Source organism: Microtus pennsylvanicus, chromosome 4, assembly GCF_037038515.1.
Source record: "Microtus pennsylvanicus isolate mMicPen1 chromosome 4, mMicPen1.hap1, whole genome shotgun sequence".
NCBI lineage: Eukaryota > Metazoa > Chordata > Mammalia > Rodentia > Cricetidae > Microtus > Microtus pennsylvanicus.
Window position 1 is genome coordinate 60,160,759 of NC_134582.1, and position 15,023 is coordinate 60,175,781.

A 15,023-nucleotide genomic window follows, 5' to 3' on the forward strand; every position below is an offset into this window, starting at 1 on the left:
GAAGGAAAGATAGCCAGAAAGAGAGAAATAAAAACTTCTGCTTGTAAAACAGAAGCTGGGCTGAAGAGGTGGCTGAGCAAATAAATACTTGTTTCTGTTCCAGACACCCTGAGTTCAGTGCCCGGTACCCACGTAGGCAGCTCACACCTAGCTAGGATCCAGGGCACTCAATACCCTCATGCCTTCCACAATAGACACATATACACAAGTCATAAGTCTTTTTTCTTTAAAGAGCCTCTGAGCAAAGCTTCTCCTTCATCCAAAGCGATGGCTCAGTAGAAATTCAGATAACCTGTAGGCACACTTCATCTGGCTGTGTCCAAGCTATATACTAGAAACAGCTTATGAAGGGAACAGCAAGGGAGAAGGAAACTGTAATGTCAAATATGGCCACTAGGTGGCAGACTCTTCCACCCATGACAGTTGATGATAGACTTTAATGACAAACCAAGGATCATTTCAAAGCATAAAACTGATTTGTCATAGGGCCTGCTCCTTCTTGCTTCAGAGATCTGATGCTCCTTTCTGCCTTAATAATACAGACAATTAGAAATGAAAGCGTTTTAATGAAAAAGATATATAAAGATAATAGAAAACTAAACAGCTCTCATTATGGAGGTGAGTGACCTTTATAAATTTGCTTTTTAGTAGTTTAGATTTCTATCTTGGAATGTTGTGTTTGGTGATTTATGTTTTTACTTAGTCATGCTTAGCTAGCTTTTTCAAACTTTGGTGATTTGGGAATGGGGGTCACGGAGGAACCTGACCGCTGGGAGGGAGTCACAGCTCACACTGCGGGCTGCTGAGGTCATGGTCCTTTGTCACATCACCCCTGCTGCCCTATTTGCTTTCTGCTGCTGTGATAAACACAGACCAAGACCAACTTAGGGAGGAAAGAATGTGTTTGGCTTACAGGTGACAGTCCATCATGGATACAGCCAAGGCAGAAGCATGGAGCAGAAGCTGAAGCAGAGACCACAAAGGAAAGGAATTTACTGGATGCACCCCTCGGCTGGCTTGCTCCACTATCTTTCTCCCTCCCTCCCTCCTTTCTTTCTTTTTTTCTTGTTTGTTTTTCGAGACAGGGTTTCTCTGTGTGGCCCTGGCTGTCGTGGAACTCATTCTGTAGACCAGGCTGGCCTCAAATTCAGACATCTCCTGCCTCTGCCTCCCAAGTGCTAGGATTCAAGCTGTGCACCACCGCCCTACAACTACCTTTCCTAAAGAGTCCTAGTGCACTGGACCGTCCTTCATCAGTTAGCAGTTAAGAAGCACATCCACAGACACGCCCACAGGCAAATCCGATGGGGGCAAGGTCTCTAATGAGGCTTCCTGTTCCCAGGTGTGTCTAGGTGCGTTTCAAGTTGACAAAGCTACCTGTGACTCCTCGGCTCTAAGATTCTCTCTATTCTGTGTTGTGGGATGTTATTTTAACCATGTAAGGATGTGTTAAATTGGTTACACTGCTTTTGTTAAACTATGTAAAGGTGTACGGCTGTGCCACCTGATTGAGCTAATACAAGGATGAACAGCCAGTAGCTCAGCATAAGAGGGATGGGTGGGGCTGGCAGGTAGAGACAATAAGTAGGAAGAGAAACCTAGGCTCAAGGGAGGGAAGAGAAGAAGGAGGGAGAATGAGGGAGAAAGAGGACATGCCCAGGGCCAGACAGGCATGGAGACAGCAGCAAAGCAAGATACACAGGAAGAAAGATAAAAGGCCTGAAGGTATAACGTAGATGAAGAGAGACAGGTTAAATAAGTTGTAAGAGCTAGTGGGACAAGTATAAGATAAGGCAGAGCATTCATAACTAATAAGAAATTTCCGTATCATGATTTGGTGCTAGCCGGTGCCCAAAAGCAAAGGCCTGCTACAGTTCTGTGTATATGGGACTAGAGGGAGCCAGGTTTACTGTTTTCCTTCATCTGAATTTGAAAAAGTTCAGGCATTTTCCTACTGAAGCAAATGTATTCATCATCATTTATTTTCATTGTGTATGGTGTAGTATGTGTGTGCATATACATTTATTGTCGTTGTGTATGGTGTAGTATGTGTGTGCACATGCATTTATTTTCACTGTGTAGGGTGTAGTATGTGTGTGCACATACATTTATTGTCATTGTGTATGGTGTAATATATGTGTATAGATACATTTATTGTCACTGTGTATGATGTAGTATGTGTGTGCACATGCATTTATTTTCACTGTGTAGGATGTAATCTGTGTGTGCACATACATTTATTGTCACTGTGTATGATGTAGCATGTATGTGCACATACACTTATTGTCATTGTGTATGGTGTAGTATGTGTGTGCACATACATTGTCTGTGAGTCTTGAGACTGACCACTTGAGGCAGGAGCACTTAGGAACCCTTTTCTGAAACCTGAGCTCTTCTTCTCACACCTTGAGAGCTCTTACTGTACTTGGCCTCCAGAGCAGTGGGTCCCACCCTCCAGTGGAGAGCCTTCAACCCTGCCTTCTGCTTCTCTCTAGTCACACGGTCTTATAGTACGTCAGTTGTGAGCATGGTGTTTTATGTGTTCATGTGGCCCTGTGTGGAGATGAGCTATGGAGGTCGTTCTGCATTCTTTCTCAGGCCCAGAGACTTCATTTGAATTCCTTGTTTCCTTAGACAAGAACAGGACTTGGGTTCTTGTCCCCATGACGGGGTCTCCCTGGGGCACATTGTTCAGCAGTAAGATGTCCTTGTTGTCGGACCCTGGGTGATGGTAAGGTGTGGATGACATCTGTTCTGGATGAAGAAAGGCAGCATGTTGAGCTGTGGTGATCACGTGTGAAGAACCGTGATCCACCAGCCACTCGGTTCATCCCTGAAAACTCATCATTTGGAACATGGAAGGAGAATTAATTTCTCCTTCACGGATGAAGTAAGAGGTAGGAGAAGGAAGTGCTTCCTGTTATCCCGTTAGCTCTCGGGAATATCTGCAGAGCAAAAGAGTGAGGGACATGTGCCGTGAGCAGCCCTGGCAGCTCCTTTGACAGGCACGTGTGTTATTGACTGATCACCCCAGCAGGTTGCCAGTACTCACCACATTTAAAGATCCCATCTTCCACTCAACAGACATCATTCGTTCCTGACTGTCACTTACTGTCAGGGAGGTGAATTAGTCAGGTTTTTTTTGTTTGTTTGTTTCTATGACAAATACCTGAAAAAAAAATCATTTAAAAGGAGAAAGGACCGATTTCATCTCCATGTCTGAGTTTCTGTCCATGCTTGGCTGACCCCATTGCTTTCTGTCCTATCACAGTGGAAGGCTGTGTAAGCTCACCTCGGGACTGCAAGGAAGCAAAGAGACAGGAAGGGGCAGGAGCAAGATGTTTCCTTCTGAGTCACACTTGGTGCAGGAGAATTGTCTGTATTATGTCTATCTGTTTTAAATAAAAGCTTATTGGCCAGGCAGGAAGTATAGGTGGGTCAACCAGACAGGAAATAGAGGCGGGACAATGAGAACAGTATTCTGAGAAGCAGGAAGTTCCCTCCACAGTTCTGCCCAGACTACCAAAGAAGCAAGATGTGAGCTTCCCTGCTGAGAAAGGTACTGAGCCATGTGGCCAACATAGATAAGAATAATGGGTTAATATAAGCTACAAGAACTAATAAGTAGCCTGAGCTAATGGGCCAATGAGTTTTATAACTTATGGAGATCTCTATGTGATTTTCTTTGGGGCATGCCGGCTCTGGGGTACTGGGCAGGACAGAAACCCCAACAATCAGGCCCTCATGTTACACACACTCCCAGTGACATTCTGCCAATGAGTCTCACCACCCAAAAATGCCATCGTTATAAATCAACTCCAAGTATGGTGAATCCATTGCTTAGGTCTGTGCCCTCAGGATCCAATCACTTCCAGTAGTGGCAACACATGTCCCCTTTGCAGAGGTGAGGGGGGTCACTTAAAATCAGACCCTAGAGGGTGTGGCTTAGTGTTTAGAGAATGATGAGAGAAGTGCACAGTAGTTACTGGGCTATGGATCCCCATTATCTCTCAAGGTAGCTCAGTTGCTCTCCTCACTCACTGTTTATAGAAACAGATCTCAGGCACAAACTGGCCTTATGCAAGCTAGCTGAGCCCTCTGCCCCTGATGGGCATTTCCAGCCTCTGGCTTCTCTCTCCCTGGGTTTTCTTATGTCTTTATTCACACTCCTCCAATTCCTCATTTCCCTAAATTCCTCTTTTGCTCTCTCTTCGCACCCCCAGTTTGCTTGTTGTGATGTTTTAAAAGATCTTCTGTCCCAATGTTCAGCAAGTCACTTACGTTCTGAAACCAACTGCACTGGAGAAACGTGTGGGTCTCAGAGGCAGATAGAAGGAAGTCTGCCTGCTGGTCGGCAGTTGTGTGGGTTCGTTCATAAAGAAGTCTGGGTTCTTTTTCATGGGCATCTCCTATTCAGTAGGCCCTATAAATTAAAAAAAAAAAAACCTCTACCTCCCTTAAGTTGCTTCTGGTCAGGTCAAGAAGAAAAGTAGTTAATGCAGCTGTCAGAAATAGTGGTCATCACTCCCATTTTACGAACAAGAACATAGCACCATAATTACATGAGTAACAAGGAGTAAAGTCCCAACTCAAACAGAATTAAACTCACTGGAGTAGATGATGGATGCAAACCTTGCACTTCTTTGAGACATGCTTGGCCCCAGAAGTAGCTGCCAATGCTCTGGGGGAGGAGGGGCAGGGTTATGTGGCAAAAACAATTGTGGGAATAAACAAACAAGGTTTTCCCATGAAGCGAGGCATCCTGACCCAGGCCAGAGTGTGTAGGCTGTTGAGTACAGGACATTCTTGTAGACCAAGGAGAGCTGGAGAGAGAAAGCACAAGTCTGTTCTTAGAGGCATTGTGGGTGTCGGTGTTAGTGTTGTCAACTTGGTTATTGTATTATTATAATAAATAAATAAATAACTTATGGACACTACTACTGTGTCTTGTTGATTGAGGCCCCAAAGAGTGAGCAGCATCCAAAGGAAACCCTGTCCCATCTCTCTAAGGAAGATGATTTCTGCATATGTTGTCAGAAGGCCCTTGAACAAGGGAGGCAAGAAGCCCAGGAGCAGCAGCCTGTTGTTCCACATGTCCTGCAATATTAACACCAGCACATTGCTCTGAAGAAACAGGGAACAAAGAGAAACAGAGAAGTTGCAGAATATGCTAAACGTTTGGTCCTGAGGATGAAAGAAGTCAAGGGAAAAAACAGGAACAGATGGCCAAGAGAAGTAGGCTGCCATCGCTGAGAGCTTCTACTTCTAGTTCTGAACCAGGTAAAACTGAGTCTTTGACAAATAAATGGTCAGAGAGGGACTCTTGGAAAGAGTGGCTTCTAAACTTGCATGATAAGTAGGAAGACAAAGAGAAGGAGGGAGAAGGTTCAAGGAATAACACAGGAGTCTCAAAGTCCTAGAGACAGAAGAGAACAGAGCTTAGTTTCATAAGGCATCCAGCGGTAGAGTAGTGGTAAAGAACCCAAAAGAATCAGTCGACATGGATGGAGCCCTTCCACAACAGGCTCTGCATAGCTCACACGAACATAGAGCATCCCCACAAACAGCCAGTGGAAAGTGAGCTGGAAGTAGGCTAACCCTGGATGCTGAGGAGCAAAGCAAGAGGAAGTAATTCATATAAGAAGTGATAGGAACTGGGTGAAATGCCACTAGGCAATGCAGAGGAATCCATCAACTCTGACAAAGTTGAGGAGGCAATATTTGGGCTGGGCTCACCTATTGTGGCCAAAGATGTTTGAAACGTGTGTCACTCCCTGCCCCCACCCCGGCTCCACATGCCAGTGAGTCTCACAAGCCTTAACCCCCTTCTCCTGATACAACATGGGAGAAGTAAAACTTCAACTTTATGACAATATCCCATGGTTCCTGGGCATTAAAAAAAAATTATAGTGCACACTTCCATTGGTCCCTCCCACCGTCGCTACTACCCCAGCCCATATGTCCAAACTTAGTCTCCAGCGTCATGATATTGGGAGATGGGCTGTGGGGAAGTGTTAGGTCATAAGGATGGAACCCCTGGAAATAGGACTGGTTCACTTGTCGAGAAACATCCTGGACTGGAGAGATGGCTCGTCACCACACCGCTCTTCCAGAACGCCAAAGTTCAGTTTCTAGAATGCATGTCAGGTTGTAGTTGGTTGTTTTTATGCTCTTTGGTGATTCACAACTCAGCTCTCAAATAAAACACATGTTAGCTTACTCTTTCTTATAAATACCCAGCCTTAGCTTGGCTTGTTTCTAGACAGCTTTTCTTAACTAATTATCCAATCTATCTTTTGCCTCTGGACTTTTACCTTTCTCTATTTCTATCTTTCCTTCTAATTCCGTGCCAGGCTGTGTGGCTCAGGGCCTGGCCCTGGCAGCCTACTCTTCTTCTTTGCTCACTCCTTGATCTCTTCCTCCCAGATTCCTCCTCCTCTTTATTCTCTGTCTGTCAGCCCCACCTGTTCTTTCTCCTGCCTTGCTATTGGCCACTCAGCTCTTTATTAGACCAATCAGGTGTTTTAGACAGGCAAAGAAACACAGCTTCACAGAGTTAAACAAATGCAACATAAAAGAATGCAACACATCTTTGCCTCATTAAACAAATGCTCCATGGCATAAACAAATGTAACACATCTTTAACTGAGATTCCACAACACCAGACTGCTTACAACTTCACATAGCTCCAGCTCCAGAAGATCAATGCCATCTTCCAGGTTTCGCTAACACCTGTACATAACTCCCCCCCCCCCACACACACACAATTGAAAGTAAAGTCTTTTTTTCTTTTAAGAAAAAAAGATACCTAGGAGCTAACTAGCTCCATTCTCCACCTGAAGACATGATAAGAAGGCAGCATCTGTGAGAACACAGGCCTTCACCAGACATCTAGTCTTCTGTGCGTGAACTCCCAGCTTCCGGTTACAATCATAAATAATGCAGTCTATGGCATTTTGTTATAGCTGCCCAAATAGACTTTCCTCAGGCCAGAATCCCTGCCAGATCTTTCACTTCTGAGTACAGGGATGCAATGGGACTTTTATCCACATATGCGCCATACAGATCTCTCAGGAGTGGTCTCTGAGAGGGATGGATGTATCAGATGGTTTGTGTCAGAGATAATGAAAGGGGAGATTAGCTTTGCTTTGCTATCATAGTGGATGGGAAAGCATTTGAAATGATCCTTTTAGCAGAATTATCAAAGTATCTTAAAGAAGAAAATTAAGTTTATTGCTTTAGATATGTTGAACATACAGATCATGATCTGATCTACAGCTAAGTGCCCAGTTGCCTGACTGAAATTTGACAAGATCTCTCCAAACATTAGCGAAAGCTTCCAAATGGCACACAGCCACTGGCCATGTGTCCTAGAGAGCACCAGGCCCTGAGTTTATAGCTCCCGCCAATCCCTTCAGGAAATGTACTTGACGTTCTCACAACTAGGAGATAATCTGTGATCAAGAAAAACCACCCACAGCCTCATACTGATTACTTTAACATTGCTGTCACAATACTGCAAGAATAACTTGAAGGAAGAAAAGTTAGTTTGGCTCACAGTTTCAGAAGGTTTCAGTCCGAAATCTCAAGGTCCAAATCAGGAGCAGATGGAGAAAGAGTACGAGCAAGGAACTCAGGACCGCGAGGGGTGCACCCACACACTGAGACAATGGGGATGTTCTATCGGGAACTCACCAAGGCCAGCTGGCCTGGGTCTGAAAAAGCCTGGGATAAAACTGGACTTGCTGAACATAGCGGACAATGAGGACTACTGAGAACTCAAGAACAATAGCAATGGGTTTTTGATCCTACTGCACATACTGGCTTTGTGGGAGCCTAGGCAGTTTGGATGCTCACCTTACTAGACCTGGATGGAGGTGGGTGGTCCTTGGACTTCCCACAGGGCAGGGAACCCTGATTGCTCTTTGGGCTGATGAGGGAGGGGGACTTGACCGGGGGAGGGGGAGGGAAATGGGAGGCGGTGGCAGGGAGGAGGCAGAAATCTTTAATAAATAATTTAAAAAAAAGAAAATTGCTATAAATATCTGTCTCATGCAGATATGTAGAAGTACAATAAAATTTAATTATAATAAAAAAAAGAAGGTTTCAGTCCATCATGATTGAGAAGCACAGCCGAGTAGTTCAGTTAATGGTGGACAAAGTGTGTAGCAAAGACTGTGCACACATACATACACACATGCACACCAAGTGTGTTCACAAATGCATACACACAGGTATATACACACATGCACACACACACATATACACATATACATACACACATACACGCACACACACATACTTACACACTTTCCTCTTTTGCCCCCGAGCAGTATGAGACTTTCACGAGAACCACACCATGAAGATGTGTTTCTCTCACTGTTAATAAAAAGATGATTGGCCAATAGCTAGGCAGGACTTTGGGGGCTGAGAAAATGCTGGGAGAAAGAAGGACAAAGTCTGAGGAGTCTTGAGCCAGACATGGAAGAAGCAACATGGGAAGTTAATAGATGAGGTAAATGAGCCTCAGGGCAGCACACAGATTAATGGAAATGAGTTAATTTAAGTTGTAAAGGCTAGCTAGTAACAAGACTAAGCTATTGGCCAAACATTTATAATTAATACTAAGTCTTTGTGTGGTTATTTGGGAGCAACTAGCAGGACACAGAGAAACTCTGCCTACAAAAAAAAAAAAAGATTCTTCAACCATGCTTTTGGATACTTCAGCCTGAGGATCATGAACTAAACCAAACTGCTGTTCTTTAGATGTTACTCAATCTCAGGTACTGTGAAAACTGAAAATACATACTTGCCACAGGACTAACTCAGAAGTGAATATAACAAAGCCAGTTTCTTAACCTATAGTGCTAGTGATATAGCATACATCTTACATTTCCGTCTTTGCTGTTCTATCGCTTTCAGCATAAACTATACGTTTACTGCTGACACTTATTGCCTGTGCTGGGTAACTTTGTTGTTTGTGGTTGGTGCATTGGTGTGTTGGTAGGTTGGTGTGTTGGTTTGTTGGTTGGTGGGTTGATGAGTTGGTTGGTAGGTGGGTTGGTTGGTTGGAGGGTTGGTGGATTGGAGTGTTGGTTGGTGGTTGGGTTGGTTGGTTATTTTGTTGGTTGGTTGATTGGTGGGTTGGTTGGCTGGTGGGTTTGTTGGTTGATTTGTTGGTTGGTGGGTTGTTTGTTGATTGGTTGGTGGGTTGGTTATTGGTTGGTGGGTTGTTTGGTTGGTGAGTTGGTGGGTTAGTTGGTTGGTGGGTTGTTTGGTTGGTGAGTTGGTGGGTTAGTTGGTTGGTGGGTTGTTTGGTTGGTGAGTTGATGGGTTAGTTGGTTGGTGGGTTGTTTGGTTGGTGAGTTGGTGGGATAGTTGGTTGGTGCATTGGTTGGTTGGTGAGTTGGTGGGTTAGTTGGTTGGTGGATTTGTGGATTAGTAGATTGATTGGTTGGTTGGTGAGTTGGTTGTTTGGTGGGTTATTTGGTGGGTTTGTTGGTTACTTGGTGGGTTGATTGGTGGGTTGGTTGTTTGGTGGGTTGGTGAGCTGGTTGTTTTGTGGGTTTGTTGGTTAGTTAGTTGGTGGATTAATTGGTGGGGTTGTTGGTTGATGGGTTAGTTGGTGGGTTGGTTGATTAGTTGGTGGGTTGGATGATTGGTTGGTGGTTTGGTGGGTTGGTAGGTTTTCAGCCAAATTCACACAAACTAGAGTCACCTGGGAAAAGGGAACCTCAGTTGAGGAATTGCCTCCATCATATTGGTCTGTAGGAATGTCTGTGGGGAGCATATCCTAGAATAATGGCATATGTGAGGGCCCAGCCCACTGCCAGTACCATTTCTGTCTGGGCAAGTGGTCTTGAGTTGTACAAAAAAGCAGCTGAGTAAGACAGTGAGCAGTCCCCACATAGTCTCTGTTTCAGTGCTTGCCTCCGGGTTCTTGCTATGCTTGTGTTCTTGCTTTGGCTTCCCTCAGTGATGGACTATGTCATGGTTAGATTTTTTTTTTGTAAACAATACATATCAGGGTCATCAGGGAAGTGGGAATTTCAATAGAGAAAAATCCCTCCACTAGATTGCCCTGTAAGCAGGCTTGTAAGACATTTTTTGATTGATAGCCCACTGTAGGTAGTGCCGCCTCTGGGTTGACTAGGAAAGCAGACTGAGTAAGCCATGGGGAGCAAGCCAGTAAGCAACACTCCTCCTGCATGGTCTCTGTTTAACTTCCTTCCTCCAGGTTCCTGCCCTGCTTGAGTTCCTGCCTTGACTTCCCTCAATAACAGACTGTGACTCAGAGGTGTAAACCAAATAAACCCTCTCCTCCACAAGCCGCTTTTGGTCAGAATGTTTTATCACAGTAGTAGAAAATCAGCTAGGACATCCCTGCAACCCCATGAACGGAACACAACAAGATATCGCAGGCCTTTCTTGTAAAGAAAAAAATCCAGGACTTCTCAATGTAGAACAATTTATTTTCCCTTTTCGTAACTCGGGCAAGCTTACACTCTTAGGAACAGTACGACAAGAATAAAATAGCCTTCAGGAAACAAAAGCAAGACTTCATTTCCTTGAAAAGGGAAATAGAATCTCAAAGGAAAAACAAATGAAAGGGAAGCTTACAAGTCTGCAGCGGGAGGAAAGGGCTCTGTGTCAGCATCCTGCCAGCTGGCAAGGTGGAGACACCAGCACTAACCTCTCCCCAGGCAAAAATGAACTGACTTTGAGATTCTCTTTCTGAGGTCAGGAAGTGGTCTAACTGGTCTTTCTGTCCCTGCACAACTAATGCAGCACTCTGTCCCTGGTGGACAGTTTAACAGCTTTTGGTTTTTGGTGGGTGAGCGGATAAATGGGTGAATGACTGGATGGGTGGATTTTTAAAGCATATTCATCTTACATTCTAAATTGTGTGTATGGGGCCAGTGCGTCCATATGAGTGCAGGCACAGAGGTATTGGACCACCTCGAGTTGCAAGAAGGTTATGAATGACCTAACTGGAGTCTGGGGATGAAACTCAGAACCTCTAGAAGAGCTCCAAGTGTTCTTAACCACTGAGCAATCTCTCCAGCCCTGGTAGATTTAAATGCAGCAAGCAAGTTTTTTGGGGTTTTTTTTTCTTCTTTTCTTCTTATTCTCCACCCTTACAGCAGCCTTTTCCTCCTGGCCCCATGGGCCAGGCCGCCATCAGATCACCCTCATCAGTACTACAGGGCCATGTCATGTCATAAACAGTAGATTTAGGGGGCTGGAGAGATGGCTCAGAGGTTAAGAGCATTGTCTGCTCTTCCAAAAAGGTTCTGAGTTCAATTCCCAGCAACCACATGGTGGCTCACAATCATCTGTAATGGGGTCTGGTGCCCTCTTCTGGACTGCAGGCATACACACAGACAGAATGTTGTATACATAATAAATAAATATTAAAAAAAAAACAGTAGATTTAGACAGCTAAACACCAGAGGGCAAGTCATGTTTCCATCTTCCTGGTGACCCAGGACTGGCCCAGGCTGTCCCCCCAGGAAATAGTCAGCAAACTATTATTTTAGTGTTTTTGTTTTGTTTTATTTTTTGATAAGGAATATTAATGTTTAGTCAATATTAAGTCTGTTGAAATACCTGTACTTAGTTACTTTAAATTTTCCTTTTGTGCCCAAAATTGAAGTCTACAATTAGTTTTCACTCCAATGAAATAATGTCAGCTTTCAAAAGACACAAGGCAGCCGCTTCTAGCTTTTTTCCATTTTTATTTGTCTTCTCTCATTCAAAATGATACAAAAAAGCTTTCAACTTAATGAATATATAATTCTCTCTAAATTAGAATGTGATTTACGTTTTGCAGCTTGAAAGGCTTGCCTCTATTAGATTTTCTTCTTTCCCTGTGTGAACAAGCAGATGCCTTCTGCCAGATCCGCCTCAACACAGAGGGAACATGGGAGTCATTTGTTGCATCTTTAATTCCCAAGGGCCATTTCAAAGAGGTTCTCTTTCCAGTTTTGTTCTTAGAAAACTCTTAAGAGAGTCCAAGTCTAAAAGGAACACACTGTAGAGTTTCCTACCCAAGATTGAGAGGAAACGGGCAAAGGTTAACAAAAACATGAAGAAAAAAAAAGTTACCTCATTCTGTTTTATGGAAGGCAATTTCTAAGTGGCTTATCTGTTATGAAGATAACGTCATCCATGCATTTATTTAACAGTTAATTAGGAGCATCTCTTAAAAGATTTCTCCAGCCATAATCCTGGCTAATAATATCAAACTGATGAGCAAAGACATCACACCTACGTGTTCAGCTGATGATGTGGCAAAGATCATGAAATTCTGCAAAACTCAATCTAAAGAGAGTTGTAAATCGCACAAATACCAGCTAATGGATAATGAGATTCTATTCTAATGTTGATAATGTGCAATGTAAGTGTTTCCTGTTTCTTAAATAGGATATCTTTGACCATTTAAGCAAGTCTTTAGCACCAAGCATCCACAGACTCGAGTATATTAAAAAAGCCATTTTGTGTATGCCGCTTGGAGGTAATGAGAAAGTACTTCTCAATGGGACACGCTTAAGAGGAGACATCAATGTCTTATTAATAGGTAAGAGCACGCTGAGTTAATAGTGCATTGATAACTTATTTTTATTGTCCCCTCCTCACCATGCTTGTGTGGTTCGGTGATGTAATATGAGCACAAAAACAAAAGGCCAAACTAGCACCGTTCCCATGTCATCATTTTTGAGCATAAAGATGTGCTTGCTTTTTATTAGAGATGTCTTCTATCTGCCAGAACATCATTTGACATTTTGGACAAATATGTTATGTCCTCTACATCAGCCAGGTACCCCAAATTCCTCCACTTGGTCCCTTGCTCCCACCATTATCTGACTATTGATCTACTGAAAATTCTAACAGTCTGAATTGCGGTCAGAATCCTTTCTAACTGGGATGATGTTCAGTCTTCCTACTTACCCGCGAGCAGATGTGCCCAAGTCGAGCAGAGCTTCATGGAAGCCGTGGGGCACTTTCATCTAAGAACTTGGAACTGTTGAATCTCTACCTGCTGTTAATTCAGTCAATCAATGATGGGCGCTCTGGTGGGCTGGGGGAAGGATACAAAAACACATATATTAATTCTGCTTAATCACAGAAGCAGATCAAATATATTCACTGAACATGCAGTAGAGAAATAGTGCATGCCAGGTACCACCTACAACGAACAAAACAGGAGTGAGAGACACGGTAGACTATAGTTACCAGGGTGAGGGGCACATCTGCATTAAACATTCTAGGAGCTGAATGACAGATGAAAACCTGTGACTGTAGACAGCTGGGTTGTTACAGATTGGGAGCCAATTTTTTTTTCAGCTCTCTGCTGCCCACTCAATAGCCAATCATTAATTCTGCGTGTGACCTCACATCCTTGTGACTATTAGGTAAGTCCTCTTGCAGTGTACAAACGCAAATGCACCCGCACCTCCACTTCCACAAACGCACCCTACCCCCAGCTTCCACAAATGCACCCGCACCCCCAGCTTCCACAGGTCCAAGGCTAAGCTAATCTGGGGGCATCTGAGACCTCTAGCGGAGACTGCCCCACCCCGCTATAACCCTCACCTAACTGATGTTTTTGCCAATGTACTTGAAAGATAATCCTGATTTATGGCTTCCTTTGTTCTGTTACTACAAACACTTCATAAATCTGTTAGCAGGTCAGAATATGGAATTTGGGACCTGAATCTGTGCCCAGGGCCATGGTCACTCCAGACCAGAATAAACTGTCTCTTTCTCTCCTTGAGGTAACAACTATTTAAAGCTTTTCCTTAAGGAGCTTCAGGAAGAGAAAGAGGGGATAAAGAGGTACAGAGGTCAGTGCACCATGCACCGGAATGATTCACAGGTCAAGACAGAAGTAAGCAGAATGTCAATGGAAGGCATGAACAGAAAGTGCCAGGAAGGAAGTAGTCTTTTTATCACTTTTTTTTTTACTAAAAAATTATTTGTGTGTATGGAGTTACGGGCTATGGATGGAGATACAGGCATGACTTCCACGGCAGAGCACATAGAAGACAAGCGCCTTCATTCCACCAGACGGGTCCCAAGGATTCAACCCAGGTCTTCAGGTTTGACAGCAGACACCTCTACCCACTGAGTCATCTCACCAGCCCTTCCTTTGCATATTATTTAAGTCAACAATTTGATAATCATAATTAAGAGTTTAAATGCAGCCTGGCGGTGGTGGCTCACACCTTTAATCCCAGCACTCGGGAGGCAGAGGCAGGCGGATCTCTGTGAGTTCAAGGCCAGCCTGGTCTACAAGAGCTAGTTCCAGGACAGGAACCAAAAAGCTACGGAGAAACCCTGTCTCAAAAATCAAAAAAAAAAAAAGAATTTAAATGCAATGCTATATCTGCTTTAAATATTCTTTCTGAAGAGTCATTCTTTGCAAGGTGCTTTTCAGTTTTACCATGCCTTTTGCTGTCTACCACTCAGTTCTGTAAACACGGATCACTCCAGGCACTTGGGGTACCTGGCAGTGTGAGAAGAGGGGTGAAGGGCTTGTGGATATTAGGAATGCAAACATGAATTTAAAAAACCTTTAAAAAATACTAAAACCTAGCAACTTTCTGGGTGTTCTTGAATGTTTATCTGCAGGTAATTTATTTAACTTTTTTGTTATTTAATTTTGGCTTCTTGGCTTTGTGAGTCGGGGTCTTGCTATGTGTTCCTGACTGATTGGTACTGTACACTTCTGTGCTGGTTTGAATGAGAATGACTCCCTTGGGCTCGTAGATTTGAACGCTTGGTCACCAAAGAGTGGCACTGTTTCCAAGAATTAGGAGTGTGTCACCAGGGATGGGCTTTGAGATTTCAAAAGTGTCCCTCCTCTCCCCGCTGCCTGCAGATCCAGATGGAGAGCTCTCGGCTCCTTCTCCAGCACTATGGCTGCCCACGTGCCACCATGCTTCCCATCCTGACAATGGACTAAACCATTGGTCTGAAGCCACAAGCCAGCCCCAATTAAATGTTTTTTCTTTACAAGA